Below are 19,543 nucleotides of genomic sequence, written 5' to 3' on the forward strand. Positions count from 1 at the left end.
GAAGAACGCACTGGATCAGACCAATGGCCCATGTAGTCCAGCATCGTGTTCTCACAGTGGCCAACCAGTTGCCCGTGGGAAACCCGCAAGCAGGACCTGACTGGAAAGAGCACATTCCCATCTTGCATTTTCCAGCAACTGGTATTTGGAAGCATACTGTCTCTGCCTATGGAGGCAGAGCATAGCTATCATGGCTTGTAGCCACTGATAGTTTTTCCTGTATGAGTTTGTCTAATCCTCTTTTAAATCCATCTAAGTTGGTGGCTATCACTGCTTCTTGTGGGAATGAATTCCATAGTTTAACTATGCATGGCATGAAGAAGTACTTTCTTTTGTCTGCCCTGCATAATTATCTTTGACTATTAAAAGCCTAGTGGGGGAAATAAGTCATTACCTGGCGCTAAAAGATATCAACAAGGGTGCTAGGTGGATCTCACTGGGGAGCACATTCCACAGATGGAGAGCCTTTTCTACACCCTCAATTGGCTATCCTCCATAGATCATGGCCTTTGAGGGTGTATTTCTAAACAAAGTTATTAAGGGCCAAAGTGGACATTTAATATGAATAGTTTTTTTTTTAAATGCAAACAGCATCCACTGATCATTGTTTAAATCAAAGCAAGTAGAAACAAGGAAATTAACTCTTTCCTTCCCTCTTGCTGTCCCGAGAAAAATCCTTTATATTGGGAGGAAATCCCCCATTACAGCCAGTAAGATTCCAAATATAATCATCATCTCCAGTGGATATTATTTACATTCTAAAATATATGTGTTAAATGTAAATATGCATTTAATGTCGCATCTAGTTTGCCCTAAGAAAAGGTTATTTGGCCAAATTGGCCTCCGTTGATTTGTATGCAGTTTATATGGGATCTATGGCAGATTGTTATTAGTCTCTGGGAGTGCATTCCAGGGAGAGAGGATATTATGGATCTTGGTTTGTGCTCCAGAAGCCTCCTTGTTGCAGCCACAGACACCTCCATGGCCATTCTTCCTCTGCAGTTCATTCTCCAGTAACAATGGGGGAGGGGCATGTCAAACTGGCTTGATGGAGACTTTGGATCCATAGGATCCAAAACTCTGCCATTTACCCAACACAACCTCAACAATGAATAGAAAATATGCCAGTCCTCGAGCAGATGTCCTTTTTTTCTCCCACCATCCTGTCCTGGCTAACGCCAGACCACTTTTGTGGTTCTTCCAACAGTTGTTTCCTCCCTTGTCTCCATAGTATTGCTATATTAATAGTTTTATTACTGACTCAAACCTACTGTTAGGAATTGTAAAGGGCTACGCATATTTTGGGGGTTTATTCTCAGATTCATCTCAGTGGATCAGAGCGTAAGAACCTAGTTTGTTGATCCCTGTGATAGAGCCTTTTCATTGACCCTAGGTTCAAGATGGTCAGAACTGGCTTCTCAGGAAGATATGTATTGATTCAAGTTAATGGATAACAAGGAAAGTTCCAAATTCCAGGTTTGCCCAGGAATAATCCCTTTAACTAAACAATAGTCTTTGCCAGATGTAGAGTTCAGGTCAATGAAACTCGCACAAGACAAGACATTGCTTCTTAGGCACAGCAATTTACATGTATACATTTACTCCAAAGACTGCAGGTATAGTTTTAACTTTATACAAGTAGACAAACAGGACAAAGGAAATCCTTTCATGTACCCAATTGCTCACCTATACACACCCTCCCATTTTACATGTAACTCAATGCAAGCTCATAATCCATTATAACATCAGGATTTTGGAGAATCAAACAGCACCTCTTGGGGCTCTAATGACTTACACATTCTAACCAAAGCTCTTGGGAAGTTCACACCACTACACAGAACAAGTGGACCAATGAAGGGTGAGATTTCTTGTGTCTAGCTGCAGGTTACAGTAAGGACAGAGTTTGGCTCTCGCTAGATACGAAAGTCCCATATCTGACTTTGAATCTTGCTATATCTCTTCAGGAAATGTGTATCTATGCATATTCCTTTGACTTCCTTTCTCTGGTGTGAATCTATGCAGTCTTGGAAGTGATTAGGGTTAGGGTTTTTCCTATGCTCTTTAGATCTAAGGAATGAACAATTGTGTTAGAAGCTGCTCACGCGGCCATGTGTTCAGCTGGTTTGAATGAATGAATGAATGAATGAATGAATGAAACTTTATTTTTACCCCGCCCTTTTTCCAAACTGGAACTCAGGGCGGCTTACAAATAAAACTACATGTAGGTTAAAAACAGAAAAACATACAATTAAAATACAATTAAACAATGCACAACTTTAAAACCTTAAAAGGCACTTAAAAATCTAAAAACAATTTAAAATAATACAAATAATAATATAAAACAATAAAACAAGCCTTGTAAAGCTTCTTGTATGCACAGCAGCTGAGGGTCGGTAGTCGGGGAGGGGGAGTGGCGGTTATTTACCGAAGGTCCCTGGTTCTCACCAGGCCTCCTCTCCGTGAGACCAAGGTTGTTGACTGCATGTACTGGAGGTTGGGCCCAAAGGGCAGTCTAGGGATTCTGCTCTTGTACCGTCCACCCCGCTGCACGACAGACTCCCTGGCCGAGGTACTGGAGGTGGTCTCGGATGTGCGTGCGCAGTCCCCAAACTTGTTAGCATTGGGAGACTTTAATGTACACTTGGAGGCCATCCTCACAGGGGCGCCTTGGGACTTCATGGAAACCATGGCTTCCTGGGAGCTGCACCTTATTCCAACGGGGCCACCCATGTAGCTGGTCATGCACTCGACCTTGTGTTAATCTCGGGAGAGGAGGGGAGTGATCTGAAAATTGGGGGTACATCCATCCATCACCGTCATCATGTTCAGATCACTACTTGGTGAGGGTGGACTTCTTGGTGCCACAAACCCTCCGTGGGGGTGGAGGACCCATTAGGATGGTCCGCCCCAGACATCTGATGGATCTAGATGGATTCCTAAATGCACTTGGGGATTCTTTGGAGCATGCACACGGGCACTCGGTTGAGACAGTGGTGGAGGGGTGGAATGCTGCAATCACCGGGACATTAGACCAGGTGGCTCTGAAACGCCCTCTCCCCCTGAATAGAGCTCAGACGGCACCGTGGTATACTCCACAGTTGCAAACTCTGAGGCGGGAGGTGAAACGGCTACAGCGCCAGTGGCAGAAATCTCGCTCTGACGATGATCGGACATGGGTTAGAGCAGCTGTGGCAGCCTACCATGTGGCGATGAGGGCAGCAAAAAAGGATTTTTATGCTGCCTCTATTGCGTCCGAAGAGTGCTGTCCCAGGAGGCTGTTCCAAGTGGTCCGGAGCCTGGTCGGTCCAGTTGCCCCGGAACCGATGGAACATGCTAAGGCCTCTTGTGATGAGTTTGCAAAGCACTTTATGGAGAAAATCAATTGTATTAAGAGTGCTATTCCATGCGCTGTGGACACAGTGAGCGAGCCAGAGGCGGCCAGTGGTGCTTCGGTGGTGTGGGATCGGTTCCAAATTCTTCCTTCTGATGAAGTGGACAAGGTGTTTTCAACCTTAAAAGCCATCCACTTGCTTACTCGACCCTTGCCCGTCGTGGCTCATTATGAGCTGCAAGGACAGATTGGGCGACAGGATCAAGATGGTGGTAAATACGTCCCTGGAAGAGGGAGTAATGCCATCAGCTTTCAAGGAGGCAGTAATAAAACCAATTCTAAAGAAGCCCTCCTTGGATCCCCAAGATCTGAACAACTTTCGCCCAGTCTCAAATCTGCCATTCCTGGGCAAGGCGGTTGAGCGGGTGGTGGCGAAGCAGTTGCAGGTGCATTTGGAGGAAGCGGATTATCTGGATCCATTTCAATCAGGCTTCAGGCCTGGACATGGGACTGAAATGGCCTTGGTCGCCTTGGTGGATGGTATGAGGAGGGCGTTGGATAGGGGCGAATGCACCTTCCTTGTCCTCCTGGATCTCTCAGCGGCTTTTGATACTGTTGACCATGGTATCCTTCTGGACCGCCTGAAGGGGTTAGGCATAGGGGGCACTGTATTGCAGTGGTTCCATTTCTTCCTCTCTGGTAGGTACCAGAGTGGCATTGGGGGATGAGGTTTCGGATCCGTGGCCTCTCACTTGTGGGGTGCCACAGGGCTCCATCCTCTCCCCGATGCTGTTAAACATCTATATAAAGCCGCTGGGGGCTATCATTAGAAGATTTGGACTGCAGTGTCACCTGTATGCTGATGACACGCAGCTCTATCTCTCATTCAGATCTTCACCGAGGTTGGCTGTAGAAAGCCTATCCAAGTGCCTGGAGTCGGTGAGTGGCTGGATGGGAAGGAATAAGCTGAAGCTGAACCCTGACAAAACAGAGGTACTGTTTGTGGGAGACAAGGGAAGGTTGGGGGATGTTGACCTGAGGCTCAATGGGATACAGTTGCCCCTGAAAGACCAGGTCCGCAGCCTGGGGGTCATTCTTGACTCCCAGCTGTCCATGGAGGCTCAGGTCTCGGCTGTGAGCCAGGCGGCGCTGTATCAACTCCATCTGATACGGAGGCTGCATCCCTACCTTCCCAACTATCTGCTCCCATCTGTGGTACATGCCCTGGTCTCCTCTCACCTAGACTACTGTAATGCGCTCTACGTGGGGTTACCCTTGAAAATGGTGTGGAAGCTGCAACTGGTACAGAATGCGGCGGCTCGCCTGATTAAAGGCAGCCGCCGGCGAGATCACATCACTCCAGTGCTGAAGGAGTTGCACTGGTTACTGGTTGTTTTCTGGGCCCAATTCAAGGTGTTGGTTCTTGACCTTTAAAACCCTATACGGTTTCGGCCCAGTCTATCTGAAGGAGCGCCTCCAACATCATCAGGGATGCCGCTCAACAAGATCAGCCTCAAAAGGCCTTCTCTCTATCCCACCAGTTAAAACAGCTAGACTGGTGAGGACTAGGGAGAGGGCTTTTTCAATTGTGGCCCCCACTTCGTGGAATTCCCTCCCAAGTGATCTCCGCCATGCCCCCTCTATGATGAGCTTCCGCCAGGCCTTGAAGACCTGGCTCTTCAGGCAGGCTTTTGGGGTGGGTTAGGTTTTATTATTATTGTTGAGTTTTTTAATGTTTTAATGTATTTGTATGTTTTTATTTTGTACGTTGCCCAGAGTGGCTGGACAGCCAGCCAGATGGGCGACTAATAAATTAAATAAATAATAATAATAATAATTACTGTAATTGAAATGCCATATTTTTGCCTGTTTCCTCTTTTAATAAACCAACCTTTATTTTACCTTTTTGTGTGCATTCTTGGATTTGGGGTGGATTCATGGACACATAAGAGTGACATATGGGTTTTAATTCAAGCAAAAGATCCTGCTATGCTCTCAGGGTGCATTTTGGGGCCTCTAGTGGGTATACACACATTTGGGGGTTCAGAGGTATGCCCATAACATGATCTGATATCTTGAAGTAGCTTGTCCCCTTTTACACTGACTGTTGCGGGATCTGAGTAAAGATATCCACCACTGGGAGTTACTATAGAGTTAATTTGTTGCCATCAAACCCATGTAAGCTATTTATTTCTCCAAGGCAGATATCACCCTTGGAGAGATGCCTTAGTAATATATAGCCGAAATGCAGATCTTTGACTTCCACTCCCCACTTGTTGAGTGTATCCTACCTTAACCATTATCTATTCGTCCTCAGCTTAGAAACATTAGTCAAGTGATTATCTAGGAATGAGCTTATCCAGTATATACTAACAAACATTTTAATTATATATTTGATTTGATTTAATAAAATGTGTTATGCAGCCATTGTCGTGGCTGTATACTATAACCAGCATGGATTTTTCACATTCCACCATGTTAAGTTGAAAATGCACCACTACCCCTGCTGCCGTTCTACTGCTTTCAATAACTAATGCTTTAACATACAGGCAGCCATTTTCACCCATTAGAGAAACATGGACTGTCACATACAGTATATGTTGCAAAGTGTACAAGTTTCAGAAAACCTTGACCAATAGCAGTTTGCAAAATACATGTATGTGAAGCATTCACATATGGCACACGTTTCCTAATTCTTCCAAGCTGCATAGGAAGTGGATTGGACTGTGAAAGACCAAGCCAAATTGTGTCTGCTTTTTTACAAATTTGTAGGTCAGGTCTTCCCTCCCTCCCTGGTGTGTTCACTGCAGCTGCCCAATTTCTCAAAGTTTGATAGAAATATCTGTGACTTTATGTTCTTAAACTGCAAAGTCCCCCCCCCCTTTTTTAATGAATCTACTGCTTGATTGTAGCGAAATCTGGAAGTGGTTTAAAACACAGATACATAAAAGCACCAACAGGTGCATACAATTTTGAAAATAACAAAAAAAGTTTCTATTTTGGCTCTGCAGTGTTGTTTGCTGAGCCTATTCTAAGATTTAGAAAGTTGAAAAAATGGAAATAGACTGCCTTCTAGTTGATCCCGACTTATGGCAACCCTATGAACAGGGTTTTCATGGTAAGCGGAATTCAGAGGGCGTTTACCATTGCCTTCCTCTGAGGCTGAGAGGCAGTGACTGGCCCAAGGTCACCCAGGGAGCTTCATGGCTATGTGGGGATTCGAACCCTGGTCTCCCAAGGTTGTAGTCCAACACTTTAACCACTACGCCTCTGGCATTACTGGACTAGAAAAAATCATAGTCAAATCTGGATTTGGCATTTTCATAAGATGTGTGTTGATTTATTCCTTCTCTCCTCAATCTTTTTCTCAAAAGGCTGGCTTTCAAAACAAAATTTTACTTTGGGACCTTTGGCCATAAGAACTCAAACCCTCGGTCCAACTCACCCACCTGTTTGTCTCCAAATCCCCTCACCTTACCTGCACACTTGTTGTTGCTTTGGCTGTAGGGAAGCTCTTTATCTCTGGAAGTATGCTCCTGAAGTGAGTAAATTTCAATAGGATTGAACTGTATTTTGCTTTTAACTAATATGTATTATATATGAGGCATTTGGTCTTTCTTACACCTGAATTTGCACTTGCTTGTAAATCAGAATTTGTGCTTTCTAACTTGTTTCGTCATGGAAACTGAGAAGCTCACTAGTGATATTGTACAAAATATAAAAACTTTGTTTTTAATCAGATGACAAGCTTCCAGCATAACTTGTGTAAACCAAAGTGGGAACATGTGCTTCTCTAACTGGTTTGGCATTTTGTATGCATGATCAGTTTGCAAGTACAGCACTGATAAAAGTCAGATATACATTACAAAAATGTTTTAACATCCAAATGACAAAAATTGACAACTGCTTTTCCTGTTGCTGTCTTTCTATAGTTGGAAAGGCTGTGGTTCCATGTTCCCTTTCAAAAGGAACTAGATAAGAATGATGATGTCAACATTACTGTTGACTTACTGTTGTAATTGGTGTGTATGAGCCCAGTTCAAATTCACTTTGGATGAACTTTCTTCATCTGCATACATTGTGCTTCTTTGTACAAAAGCAAGTCTCTAATAGATAAAAAAAATGGAAATGGACTGCCTTCAAGTTGATCCTGACTTATGGCTACCTTATGAATAGAGTTTTCATGGTAAGCGGTATTCAGAGGGGGTTTACTATTGCCTCCCTCTGAGGCTAGTCCTTCCCAGCTGGCTAGGACCTGCTCAGCTTGCCACAGCTGCACAAGCCAGCCCTGTCTTTGTCCACAATTGCCAGCTGGGGGGCAACTGGGCTCCTTGGGACTATGCAGCTTGCCCACAGCTGCACAGGTGGCAGGGCACGTAACCCCTGAGCCACTCACTGTGGGGGTGAACTTTAGCTGGCCCTTTACACCCAGGAGACACAAGCGGGGATTTGAACTCACAGACTCTGGACTCCCAGCCAGGCTGTCCTCCCCACTGTGCTATACCAGCTGCTCTCTAACAGATACCATCCTGATATGTTCAGGCAAGATGCAACTACTGTTGATATCCACCATTATATGTCTTCATTCCAATCCTACACAGAATTACCATTGCTGCACAGGTATCGCTGCCCATTGATACCTGTTGCTTTATGAGTGCTTTTGATAGTAGCCAGGCTTGTCAGTTACTTCCATACACTCAGCATAGTTCAGCTTCTGCTGCAACTTCAGGAAACACACAGTTCTCTAATTATAATCTGTCTATGATCAACCCTTCCCTGAGCTCTCACACTGGTGATTGTGGTGATCATGACAGAAATAGCCATAAGTAAGGGTACTGTGAGTAGTGTTCCAGATGTAGTATTGGACCACAACTTCCATCTTCCCTGACCATTGGCCATGCTGGCTGGGACTGATGGATATTGGAATCCAACAGCATCTGGAGGACTGCAGGTTCCCCTGATTTAATCAGTGCTTCATAAAGTTGGTTGTAGAGGTCAGTGTAGAAGTGTCTGTTACAGCTTTTGATGTATGCATGGAATAAATCATCTGCTTGGGTGGAATAATTCCTCTGCTAGATGTTTCTTCTGGCAAAGTGCCCTATCCCCAAATTTCCTTTTCATTTGCAATGGAAATGAAGCTGCAGTGTTTACGAAAATAATGGAGGATAATAGTGTGCATAATATTTTGCATTCTTCAGCCCTATATCACCCCCATTCATTATTTAACCTCTTTAAACCTCTCGGATAAAAAAGCCATATTATAATCAGCATAAATAATTTTGTATTCTTAATAAATGGCTCAACTGAAAAGACTTAGTATTAGCTAGTCTTTGTTGTAACTGCAGCATGGCTGTTGTATTGGTAAATGGGATGTTGTCCTGAGACTAGAGGAATAACATCATTTTGTAGATGAAGAAGCTTCTCCTAACTGGATTGGTGAAAATATATTCTGTCCATTCTTCAAAAGTGTAATCATTGAGTGATGCTGCTTGAGGCCCTGTCTGGGACTGGGAATCATTTTGTTCATTTGGAGTTTCTGTTGGTGTCAGAGACCATTGTTGATGGTTCAGTTGCAATATGCTGTGCACATCATTTCTCTTTGGGCACAATCATATTCTATGAAAAACAGTCAATTTATTAAAGTTAGTTGCTATCCACATTCTCCTTATATCTCTGAGACTTTTCCCTTCTCACATTGTTCTAGTCCGACTCATAGCTATATGCACAGCCTTCACAGTTGGAAGCAGTATGCTTCTGAATACCAGTTGCTGGAAACCACAGGAGGAGAGAGGTCCTGCTTGTAGACATCCTATAGGCATCTGGTTGGCCACTGTGATGCTAGACTAGATAGGCCACTGGCCTGATCCAACAGGCTCATCTTATATTCTCATATACATATTTCTCTTCTTAAGATATGTACTGAAATTGGTAATTTAGTGCTAGAACATTCTGGATAACAGTACATTGTTTATTCATATCTGGATAAAGGCTCAGTATTTTATTTTAAAACTTTGAACCATACAGGGTTTTTGGTGTGATGGATGATAAGACGGCTTGCACATGAGAAATCTTTAAATGATATGAACAGGTGACAAACTATGAGAAACAAAAATGCAGTCTTCACCATAGAAGTTGGAAAGTGGACATGCTGTAGGACATTCTCCATGGTCATCACAGCAGAGGAAAATTTGGATACAAGTGAGACTTATAAAGAGTTAAAAAGAAACATGGTAATAGCAACATAGTCAAGTCTGTATTTAAGTATCAATGTCACTTCTAGTTGACCCTGAGTGATGCCAATTAATTTCTGAGAAGGGGAGGTTGTTGCAGTTACAGCTTATTGTTTTACAGTATCTTACGTTGTGTATCACCTTGATATTTTATGTAAGGGGACAATATATAAATACTTTAACAAATACATTTTAAATAAAAGAAAGATTAGAAAACTGGGGGGATGCCTTAACTAATTTATACAAGGCCAAAGGTCTGTCGTTGAAGCTCCCAATATTTTTAAATTTTATTTATAAAACAAGTACTTACATGTAGTGAACAACAACAAAAAGAACAGCTAGATAAACAAGCTAGACAGAACACTCAACAAAACTTATTACAAAGAGATATGTTCCCTCTTATGTCATGATCCTGATCCAAACTAGGAGCTCTGTGGCTGCTTGCACAAAAAAAAGGGCGGGACAAAGCAGAAAATGGAAGCCAAAGCACCAGAAATTGTATATACTTGAATGACACAGATATCTGTAGCATAGTTTTGAGTCTGATAATCAGTACCAGTACAAATATCAAGCAAATCTACACCTAGTAAATATACTGCCCCCCCCCCAAGCAAGAACTACAACAGCTGAAGCCAGGCCAAGTTGTACCCAGTAGAGCAAGATTGTCCTTTAGATTGCCCTGGGATGTCACGGAGAATGCAAAGACAACTCTCTGCATGGTGTTAGCAGTGTGAGCCTACTGGTCATATCCAACATCGTCATTGACATAACTGACCCCAAGGATTGCCTAGGTGTCACCACCTACTTCTTTCTTCCTCTTCCTCTCCCCACCCTTGGCCAAAATACCAATTTCCCTCCAGGGAGAATTGGAGTGAATGGGTTCTTAACACATCAATCATCTTAGCAATGAGTTATGAGATTGGACCTTTTTTATTCTTTTGCAACGAAAGGGAAATAGCATACTGTGTGCCTTGTTTCAATAATAATATTCATTGCATTTTAAATGCAAGTGCTCAGCTTAAAACAGGCTTAATTAAAATGCATATGTGAAATGAAGTACACTTGTGTCACATATCCATAGCTCCAGAAATGAAATTCTATTCAGCATGGCTTTCTCTGTTTTTCTATTTAAAAAGAACAAAAAGTTTCTGCCACCTTAGATCTGAGTATATTCAGATTTTGTTCAAGTACACTGATTGTTAAGTTTCTCTCCCTCTAGCATTTGTGCTTTGCAAACCAATTCGAGAAGCGGTCTGCATTCTGACAGAATCCAGGGAACCTAGAAGGTGTCTGGTACAACACCTTTGTCTTTTGAAGGTCTTCTGGGGCTTGTTATTTTAATCCTTGTGTAGACTGATTTATCACTTCAAACATCTGTCAGCTGTGCTTTGTCTCAAAATTGATAGTGATAGTGTTGTTGATTTTTCAGGAGCAGCTGTTAGAGGTTCATTAGTTACACTCCCAAGGGGTGCAGATAACTGTAATATTTTTCTTTGTTAATTATCTCATATGTGCTACAATAGTAGATGTTCTGAAATCTGTTCAGCTTCCTGTCTACCAACGCTATTAGGTATACCTTTTACTTTAATTAAATAATTCTAAACTCTTGTTCCCAAATGTAAAATGTGAGATGCAGACAAACAAAAGTCAAAGTAGGAAACGTAAAGAAAATTTGCTTTTGGATGTTTATGGCTATCATGTATCTGGCGAATTCATGGTAGATATGTTAGTGACCACTGAAATAAGATGATCAAGGCATTAATTATGATAGTTGAGGTGTCTCAGATTACTGGAAGTGTTGAGTGAATTAGGATCAAAGTAGATGTTAAGACAACCATGTGTATTTATTCACACATTTATCATTTATTATTTTAATTTATATCCTGCCCTTCCTTCCAGAAGGAGCCTAGGGTGGCAAACAAAAACACGAAAAGCACTCTAAAACATCTTAAAAACTAAAGACTTTAAAACACATTAAAACAAAACATTTAAAAAAACATATTAAAACATTTTTTTTAAAAAAATACCAGCTTTAAAGACATCTTAGAAAGCAGTTCCAACACAGACATAGATTGAGATAAGGTCTCTACTTAAAAGGCTTGTTGAAAGAGGAAGGTCTTCAGTAGGAGCCAAAAAGATAACAGAGATGGCGCCTGTCTAATATTTAAGAGGAGGGAATTCCAGAGTGTTGGTGCCAAAACACTAAAGGTCCACTTCCTATGTTGTGCAGAATGGACTTTCTGATAAGATGATATTTGCAGGAGGCCCTCACCTGCAGAGCGCAGTGATCGACTGGGTATATAAGAAGACAATCTTTCAGGTATTTGTTCTCAGATAAAGCAAGGATGGTAATGTGGGTTTATTTATTTACTTTTTTACATGAGATGCACATGTAAAGAGAGATGTAAAGTTCTAGTGGAGAAGTGGCCTTAAACTAGAGTCTTTTATATTTTTTCCACCTGCTTCACCAGAACTCTGGTTCCCAGTAAACCACCCAGAGTAAACTCCATGGGTCAAGGGTGCCTTCTGGACTTCAGTACCATTCTGAATACTTTCAAGCTGACGCTCACAAACCAATCTGGACCAACTAGGCCCTATAAAGCCCTGGCTTCCAGTTCAGCTCCTCAGTCTAAACAGCAGCCTAAGCTAAACTAACTCCACTTGCCTCTCCTCACTTTGATCCTCATTGTACGCTTACTCTAGAACCACCAGCTCATCTTAGACCATGTCATCTGCCTCTCTGCTTTGGATCCTGATCACCTTCTGATTTAACTAAACTGGCCCTGTACCCCATAGTTGACTCTGAATGTGGCCAAGGCCTGACATCCCCTCTTCCCTGCCTGTGCTCCATTACTTCAAGCAATTCTTTCCTAGTCTGGAAGTGAATCAGACTATCAATGGCTACTAACCCTGATGGCTATATTCTACCTCCACTGTCAGAGGCAGTATTCACCTGAATACCAGTTGCTGGACCTGGACCCCTATCTTTCTATGTTCAGACATGGAGCACAATAAGGCAAGAGATTTGACTCCCCACACAAATACTCTTTTTCATTAAAAAAAAACAAAAACCCAGCCCACCCCTGCTTTATATGTGAATGGGGCAGATGAATAAATTAGTGTGACTTGCCTGTCACATTTTGTTTGGCCCAAAGAGAAAATGTTCTCTGTTACTGTCTACTTTATCAACCAGTTTTGGATCTGATAGCAGTTCTTTGAAAAGATGGAAGTTCATAGTTTGGAGGTCCTTCTGGGCTCAACTGTAAGAACATAAGAGCCCTGCTAGATCAAACCAAAGGCCCATGTAGTCCACCACTCTGCTCTCAGAGTTGCCAACCACATACGGATGGATAGCCCACAAGCAGAACCTGAATGCAACAGCACTCTCCCCACCTGCAATACCCAGCAACTGCTATTTAGAGGCATGCTGTCTTTGATAGTAGAGGTAGAACACAGCCAACTTGGCCAAGAATCACTGATAGCCTTATCTTTTGTTATTTTGTCTAATCCTTTGTTTAAAAGCCATCCAAGTTGGTGGCCATCACTACCTCCTGTGGAAGTGAATTCCATAGTTTAAATATGTGCTGTGTGAAGAATTTTTTTTTGTCTGTGCTGAATCTTCCAACGTTCAGCTTCATTGGATGTCCCTGAGTTCTAGTGTTATGAGAGATGGAGAAAAACTCTCTATCCACACCATGCATAATTTTAATGTTGCCTCTAATTGCCTTTTCTCTAATCTAAAGAGCTCCAAATTTTGTAACTTTTCCTCATAAGTGAGTGTGCCATCCTCTTCATTATTTTGACGGCCCTTTTCTGAATCTTTACAGTTCTACAACAGAGGATCCCAAACTTTCCCCCCACAGACCACTTGAAAATTGCTGAGGGTCTTGGAGGTTCATGATTTATCTGCTTGTTGTTGCAACTGTAAGGTGCAATGCTAGATGCTGAATGATTTTTAATTGTTATTCACTAATAGGCTAAAAACCTTGTGGTTTAAAAACGTACCTATAGCCCACAGATATCTCTATCAAACTTTAAAAAGCAAGGAAATTGGGCAGCTATAGTGAATGCACCAGAGGAGCAGGAAACCTGACCTCCTCTCTGAGATACTGTACTGCCCTACAAATTTGTCAAAATGCAAACACAATTTGGGTTGCTCTTTCCGCTTGCACTTCCTGTGTAGCTTGGAAGAATTTGCTAACGTGCCTCTGAGCATGCAGTCATGGTTAGGATAGATAAAACTGACCATGGGGGAGGAGAAGGGGTAGGGGAGAGGACAGGGAAGGAGAAAGGGAGGGGAGAGGTGAGCAGAAGGAGGGGATTGGAAGGGAGGACAAAGCAAAGGGGAGGGAAGGGAGGTGATGGGAGGAAGGAGGAGGGAAGGGCAGATTTGATCATTTGCATGCTTATTGAGAAGTGGGATTTACTCCCGTGCAATCAAGCCTAAGACTGACCATGGAAGGAAGGGGGAGGGGGAGGGGGAAAGGAAGGGGAGGGAGGTGGAAGGAGGGAGGAGAAGAGAGGGTGGGTTTGATCATTTGCATACTTTTTGAGTTCAGCTGGATTTATTTCTGTGCAATCATGTTTAGGATAATTGATACTGACCTGGGAGAAGGGCAGGGAGGGAGGAGAAAAGGGAGGGGAGGAGATTGGGTGGGTGGGCATTGCGCAGAGGGGAAGCCCCTTTCCTTTCCAAAAGGAAAAGTGAAGAGTATCTTTGCTTTTCAGCCTTTCCCCCACCTTTTCATTCTACAGCAGGCACATGTAGCCTCCCACCCAAATTTAAACCAAACCTGTCCCTGGCCACATACACACCAGGCCTTTATTTCACTTTAGGCAGTCATGGCTTCTCCCAAAGAATCCTGGGAAGTGTAGTTAGTGAAGGATGCTGAGAGTTGCTAGGAGACGCCCTGTTCCCCCTCACAGAGCTTCAGTCAGAGCGACTGACTGTTAAACTATTCTGGCCGCTGAAGCTGTCAGAGGAATAGGAGTCTCCTCTCAGCACCCTTCACAAACTACACTTCCCAGGATTCTTTGGGGGAAGCCATGCCTGTCTCAAGTTAATAAAGGTCTGGTGTGGGTGTGGCCCCCTGATTAGGCAAGCCCAGCAGCTGTGAGTCTGGCTTTTAGAACACTGACAGTTGGTTTTTACTGAGCATGCCCGACATTATCATTGAGTTCAATGTAAGCTTTCTTAATTTAATTAAAAATCAGCCAGGCATTTTTTAAACTTATAAACTGCAGAAGATGAAGGTCAGAGTATGGGGCAAGGTCAGTAATAGGATTACAGGTACTCTGTGAACAAGGCTGATTTTTAATGAATTTCAACAAATTATGAGAACTCTGACAGAAAAACGTCCAAAGGGGTTCTGGGTTTTCTCTCTCTCTTTTTAGACTTTGAACTCTCGATTCTCTCTGACTGTTTTGTGTATCACCATAGAAATTGAGAGGGTTGTTAAGGAAGCGTTTCTGAGTTCAGGACTATAAGTTCTGTAAGGTTTTGTTTTGAATTAAGCTTATGGGAAGCTTCAGAATGGCATGAGGGTATTTTCAATTTAACATTGCGGAATGTGAAAAATCCATGCTGGCTATAGTAAACAGCCACTCTCGTGGCTGTATAACCTTTATTGGAAGATAGGAAACTGTCTTATATAGTAATACCTTGCATTAACATACTCAATGGGACCAGAGCGAGTACGTAAACCGAAAATGTCCTTAAAGTGAAGTACTACCTTTTAAAACTTTTTTTCCCTCTCCTTCACGCGGAGCCTCAAAGCCCCACGCTAAAGCCTCTGCTGCTGCGCTGCTGCACCTCTCAGCTGATCGCTATCGCGCCTCCCAGCTGATTTGCGGTGGCGTGATCACGTCTATTTCCACCCCTACGTGCTAAAGCCTCTGCTGCTGCACTGCTGCGCCTCTCCCTAACCCTAACCCTAACCCTGTAAGTGGTTTGCTAGCTGTGTTTCTGGAGAAATACAGGCATATGGAGCATGTACATTATAGCGAGGCAACGTTAAGTGAAGCGACGTTAAGCGGGGTATGCCTGTACTGTGTCAGAACATTGGTCCATGTAGTTCAGTATTGTCTACACTGACTGGCAGCAGCTCCCCAAGCTTTTAGGCAGGAGTCTCTCCCATCCCTACCTGGAGATGCCAGGGATTGAACCTGGGACCTTCTGCATGCAAGGCAGATGCTCTACCACTGAGCCATGGCCCTTCCCCAAATTGATTTTTATTTCTTATAAAATTTATTTTATTCTGTAGAATTCAAATTGTAATACAATAAAATACAAGAAATAAAAGAAGCAATAAAAATACAATTAAAAATCAATATGAACATTCATTTGACAGATGTGCCATCTCTTGTCTTCAACCATAAATCCACAGACAACCTGAATGAACTTTGCAGATCACTGGTAGTCCACAGACTACAGTTTGGGAACCCCTGCTGTACAGTATTCTTTTTCCAGGTGACATGGCCAGAACAGTATTCCATGTGTGGTCACATCATAGATTTGTATAATGGCATTATGATGTTGGCTGTTTTATTTTCAATCCCTTTCCTAATGATCCCTGGCATGGAATTTGCCTTTTTCACAGCTGCCACACACATGGTTGACATCTTCATCAAGCTGTACACGATCACCCCAAAGTCTCAACTTTGACCTTTGGAATGGTCTTAGCTATATTACATCTGGATTATTGCAATGCAGTCTACACAGGGCTGCATTTGAAGAGTACTTAGCAACTACAAATGGTCCAGAATGCAGTGGCCAGGTTGTTAACAGTGTCCACATGTTGGGATTGTGTGACGCCTTTGTTGTAGAAACTGCACTTGCTTCACATTTTTTTCTGGATTCAATGAAAAGTGCTAGTGAAACTCTGAATTATTTTGGACCAGGATATCTGAAGGACCAATTAAGTCCCGTATAAGCTTCTTGTCCATGTATTCAGTTCTTCAGGGGCCCTCCTGTGTGGCACAGCACCCCTAGAAATAGGTTTAGTTGGAACCAGGGATAAGGCCTTTTTGGTGGCTGTACCTTGGCTTTGGATTCCACAAGAAGCCGGTCTCACCTTATGAATGACCTTTTAGAAGTTGATAAAACCTTTTAGAAAGGAGTTTGCCTTGTGTTTTGCAGTGGTTTTGTTTTGTTTTAAAGTATCTGTTTTTAAATATTTTTACTGCTGCTGTATTTTATTTTGTGTTGCTGTTTTAGTGGTAAGTTGTAACAGACATTTTAAATTGTTAATTTATGGTTTTATCTTTGTTGTTTGCTACCTTGTGCTCTTGGAGGAAGAGAGGGATATAAATGTTTTAAATAAAGATCCAAACATGCACACAGGAAGCTTCTTTAACAAGTCCAGATTTGCTTACCATCCGACAAGATGCAACTCCAACTGAATAGCTGGCTTGGCAACATGAGATTAAAATTGAATTTTTATATTTCAATTTTTAACTAGTTACATCCAAAATGAGGTGGGAAATTATTATGAGGGAAAGATGTAGAAATACTTGTGTTGCAGCCCAGTTGTTCAAGCAGTGCATTTTTAGGCCCATAAAGTAGACAAAGGGAACGGCAAGCAAGATGGCTCCATGCCTAGATGCGGGACCTGGGATAGTCTTCCTTCCCTAGGGGAAGGGTGGATGCAACCCTCTAAGCCTCTCTATCTGTCCCTCAGGACTCTTCCCAGGCCACAGCCCCTCCATAGACCCACTTCTCACGGGTCCTACTTTGCACCTTCCTTTATTGCTTTTGTCCAGGTGCAAGGTGTCCTTGGTCTCTGCCAATGCCTCTTCCTTGCCTGGATGGAGGATAGCAAGGGGCGTGGGAGTATGTGTATAGAAACTAACCTACTGCACAAAGATAAAATTTCCATTCGTTGCTCCACTCTCTTTTGCTTCTGTCCCCTCCAAGCACTGTGATGCGAGCACTGTGATGTGGCCTCAGCAAGCTTTCCAGAAGGGAATGCAGTCCTTGGGCCAAAAAAGTTCCCCCACTCCTGCCCCAGTGCCAGCTTACACATTAGAATTGCCACTTGGGAACAATGTTCATCAGTAGCTGCTGGCAGCGACACAGAAGACTCAATGAAATGCAGACAATCCATACAGCACAGTGCTCTGAACATTACAGCCTTCATCGAAAAGCTGTTTAAAAGTAACTTCCAAGAAACTTCCACGTGCATTTCAGTGCGCAAAGCAGCCAGCCCAGTTAAGCAGCATTTTAACAGGCAAGTTGTTTCCTTCTTCTCCACAAGATCCTGCCTTCCAAATGGAGTAACCTACAGGAAGCTACATGGAGTAAGTCTATGTAGACAGACCAGAGGGAAAGTCCATATTACAATTAACATTGCAGACTTTTATGAAGTGGAAGCTACATTTGCATTTCTTATTCTTGTCATGTGCCCTTCCATATATAAAAAATATAAGTGTACTGCCTTCAAGTCAATTCCGACTTATGGCGACCCTATGAATAGAGTTTTCATGAGGCTGAGGAGCAGTGACTGGCCCAAGGTCACCCAGTGAGCTTCATGACTATGTGGGGATTCGAACCCTGGTTTCCCAGGTCATAGTCCACCATCTTAACCACTATACAACACTGGCTCTCACTATAATATATTTTAAATTATTATTAAAATTAAGAACAACTTATGCAAAACAAATGCATAATCAATCTTAAATACTCATAACAGATTTCTTAGGTTTATCAGAATAATACATTGCCTTGCTTAAATAAAATGTAACTGTTCATTCAGAAATATGTATTGTATCATCACTTGTGGGTTCTTCCCTATTGACTTTTGCCTGTGAGCTAATTTGGGTTGCAAACTTCAAAGAAGGCAGAGAGGAAGAGAAAATAGCAGCTAGATGTGTTGTACTTCTGGATGTAGTACTGAGAGAACATGAATCCTTAAATTCACTTTGCTCCTAGCAGAGTCTAATCCATAACATCTTCTGACTCCATATTAATACCATTACAAACTGTAGGGTTGGGGCTTGAACATCATGCCTGACTATCCGTCCCTCCCCCCCATTTTGCTTTACATCCAACTGAAGAAGTGTTCTGGAAAACTTTAAAATTTGCTCACAACTTTGTGATATTTTAGTTGGTCCTAATAAAAGATATAACCTATTGCAACCTTTGGATTGTTTCTAATGAGCCATCACCACTACCTATAATTTCTGTAGGTTTGAGTTTTGCAAGCAGATGGAACTGGCAGAGCTGGTAGGATGAAGAAGTGAATACCTTATTTGAAACTCAGAAATCTTCTATTTTAACTCTCTGTAGCAACACTTTGACCAGGAGACCAAAGGATTTAATTTGTTAATAGGGTCTTTTTTATCAGTACTGTTACCTGTTGTTTAGCCAGATGGTCAGAATTTATGAACATCTCAAAGTCTTGGAGGAGATAGATGCAAGGACAGCTGAGATTTACTGCATTTTTTTTCAATTCAAAAGCGTGCATAAAGGAAAGCCAGATGACATTCACATAAGAGGTCAGTTTATTAAGTTCGTACTGACTTTTGTTACTGCATCCCTCCCACCTCCTAATTCTTCCTAATATATTCACTTAGGGGGGAAATGCATCACAATGAAAAGTACATTTCCTAAACCTCTTTCAAGACTGTCTCTAAGCACACTGGAGACTCCTGGGGACTGGAACATATGTGAACTTTTTTGCAGTTGGGAGTATATCAGCACTGTAGCTTGTTCAACCAGCAGAGCTATCCAACAGATAATTACAGTTTGAAATTAGTATTTTAATGAACTGATTTTAGCAAAAGTAAAATGAAATCTCCCATGCATTAAAAAAAAGTATGCAGGAGGGGGAAATCATTAAATGCTAAAGTTCAGCAGATGGGTGGTCAGCAGGTACTGGTTGGAAATGAGTGCTAACTGTGCTTGTTTCAATCAGCAACCCACAAAAAAACTCATTTGGGTGCTGTCCAGAGAGGTGTCGAAGCATCTGCATGTGCATTGTTA

General features: G+C 42.4%; 1 protein-coding gene and 1 non-coding gene across 3 annotated transcripts in view; one reads left to right on the top strand and one right to left on the bottom strand.

Annotated features, from left to right (window-relative positions):
* Positions 1–19,543, top strand: part of NXPH2 (neurexophilin 2) — a 79,345-nt gene that overhangs the window by 32,739 nt on the left and 27,063 nt on the right. The window lies entirely within an intron of this gene.
* TRNAA-UGC (transfer RNA alanine (anticodon UGC)) lies at positions 15,706–15,776 on the bottom strand. Its single transcript has one exon. It is a non-coding gene; the product is annotated as a tRNA-Ala (tRNA).

Source organism: Rhineura floridana, chromosome 2, assembly GCF_030035675.1.
Source record: "Rhineura floridana isolate rRhiFlo1 chromosome 2, rRhiFlo1.hap2, whole genome shotgun sequence".
NCBI lineage: Eukaryota > Metazoa > Chordata > Lepidosauria > Squamata > Rhineuridae > Rhineura > Rhineura floridana.